Source organism: Lissotriton vulgaris, unplaced genomic scaffold, assembly GCF_964263255.1.
Source record: "Lissotriton vulgaris unplaced genomic scaffold, aLisVul1.2 SCAFFOLD_4103, whole genome shotgun sequence".
Classification (NCBI taxonomy): domain Eukaryota; kingdom Metazoa; phylum Chordata; class Amphibia; order Caudata; family Salamandridae; genus Lissotriton; species Lissotriton vulgaris.
The window spans coordinates 97,501-100,000 of NW_028244739.1; the positions used below are offsets into that span (position 1 = coordinate 97,501).

Here is a 2,500-nt window from a genome sequence, read left to right on the forward strand (position 1 = left end):
TAATTGCCAGCCCGACGGCATAGCTCGGGGCCGCCCGGCGGCGGGCGGCTGACGTGCAGGTGGAGCGACCCTCCCTCGTTGCCAGGTACCCGGTTTGGCTTGGTCCCGTGCGGCCAGGCCGAGCGGTTAGAGGACTTGCGCGGTCCCTCCCGGTTACCCCGGGAGGAACCGGCGGCTGTGGGGCTGCCTGCTCCCGTCGCACTGGGAGCCCTCTTCCTTCCTTGCCCGCGGGTGGGCGGGTAGGCAGGGGCTCCCAGGCCGCGCGCCTGGCAGTGTTTTTTACTCCCAACGGTGCAGTCTGACTCCCAGAGGGGAAGCCTTGAACGGGGCACCGGGGCTGTCTCGCCGCGCGGGTGGCGGACGGACGGTGTCGCCTTCCTCCCGCCTCTCCTGCACCCGCAGGTGGGCGAACGTTTTCGAAAAGTTGCCTGTGACTCTTGGCGGTGGATCACTCGGCTCGCGCGTCGATGAAGAACGCAGCTAGCTGCGAGAATTAGTGTGAATTGCAGGACACATTGATCATCGACACTTCGAACGCACCTTGCGGCCCCGGGTTCCTCCCGGGGCTACGCCTGTCTGAGGGTTGCCCGATCATCAATCGCCCCGGGGCTTCCCTGGGACGCGGCTGGGGCTGTCGCAGGGTTAGCTCCGCTACCCCTTCGTCCCCCCACAAGTTCAGACCCCCCGATCGCCCGTGGCAGGGTCCCTCTCAGGGTCCTGCTGCGGAGGTACGCCGCCGGCACGCCTGGACCCGTTAAGGGGCCCGACGACGGGTCCGCCCCGGGCCCGTCCCGGGGCGCCTGGCTGCGTGCCGCGAGAGGCTGTCTGTGGTGTCCCACCGGCTGCCCGCGCGCACGCGCCTCGGGCGCCCACCTCCGTGGCTGGCTTCCCGGAGAGGGCGAAGCCCTTCTGGATGCGATCTGGGGAAAGAGGGTGTGCGCTGCCGGGTGTGCCGGGCCCCTGCTCCGGCAGGGGCCCGGCCTCCCCCCGGCAGCCCCCTTTGACGCTTCGGCGGCATTCTTCCGACTACGACCTCAGATCAGACGTGGCGACCCGCTGAATTTAAGCATATTACTAAGCGGAGGAAAAGAAACTAACCAGGATTCCCCCAGTAACGGCGAGTGAAGAGGGAAGAGCCCAGCGCCGAATCCCCGCCCGGCGGCGGGCGCTGGAAATGTGGCGTACAGAAGACCGACTCCCCGGCGTCGCTCAGGGGCCCCAAGTCCTTCTGATCGAGGCTCACCCCGTGGACGGTGTTAGGCCGGTAGCGGCCCTCGGCGCGCCGGGATCGGGTCTTCTCGGAGTCGGGTTGCTTGGGAATGCAGCCCAAAGCGGGTGGTAAACTCCATCTAAGGCTAAATACGGGCGCGAGACCGATAGCCAACAAGTACCGTAAGGGAAAGTTAATCATATCTCCTTCTGCCACACTACGAATCTCCTCTGGACCGACCACAGCTGCGTTCACTTCATCTACAACAAGCCGAAACCCATCAACCACTCCCAACCTACCCTGCAAAGAAACTGGAACAAAATCACCACGGACCAAATCTCCGCATCGCTCCTTCGAAACTCCCCAGCCCTCTCTTCTAATGCCAACGAAGCCGCCGCCAACCTCACCCTATGGTTATCCAACACCGCCGACACCTTAGCTCCACTGAAAAAACGTCAAAGCAAACCTGGCAGCAAGAAAGCCTCATGGTTCAACGATGATCTCAAGAAGTCCAAGAAACTCTGCCGCTCCCTTGAAAAGGCCTGGAAAAAAGACCCAACCACCAGCACCAAGGACGCCTTCAAAAGCGCCACCCGCACTCACCACCAACTGATCCGAAAAGCCAAGAAAACAGCATTCAAGGATCAACTTGACAACAACGCCCACAACAGCAAGGAACTTTTCAACATCGTCAAGGAATTTTCCAATCCCTCGGCCAACTCCAACGACATCACCCCCTCTCAAACCCTCTGCGACTCCCTAGCCTCTTTTTTCCACAACAAGATTGCAGACATCCACAACAGCTTTGACAACCAACCCGGAAACCAACCCACCCTACCATCTGCTGACCATCTTCCCCCCGTGAACACCCTTAACGCTTGGAACCCAATCTCCACTGAGGACACCATCCGCCTGATGAATTCCATCCACTCAGGATCCCCCACAGACCCATGCCCTCACCACATCTTCAACAAAGCAGACTCCGTCATAGCACCGCACCTCCGAGACGTCATCAACTGCTCCTTCAACTCCGCTACCTTCCCAGAAGACTGGAAACACGCTGAACTCACTGCCCTTCTGAAAAAACCAACAGCGGACCCCACCGAACTAAAAAATTACCGCCCCATCTCGCTTCTTCCATTCCCGGCCAAAGTCATCGAGAAAGCCGTCAACAACCAGCTCGCCGCTTTCCTCGAAGCCAAAAAATCCCTCGACTCCTCACAGTCCGGCTTCCGAGCCAAACACAGCACTGAGACCGCCCTCATCGCAGCAACAGACGACATTCGAACT

The 2,500-nt window shown here is 60.7% G+C and overlaps 1 non-coding gene and 1 pseudogene across 1 annotated transcript; both read left to right on the forward strand.

Moving 5' to 3' along the window:
- The first annotated feature begins 432 nt into the window (after window positions 1–432).
- Window positions 433–586, forward strand: LOC147667146 (5.8S ribosomal RNA). The gene has a single exon (XR_015304497.1). It is a non-coding gene; the product is annotated as a 5.8S ribosomal RNA (ribosomal RNA).
- Window positions 587–1,029: 443 nt separating this feature from the next.
- Window positions 1,030–2,500, forward strand: part of LOC147667147 (28S ribosomal RNA) — a 6,638-nt pseudogene continuing 5,167 nt past the window's right edge.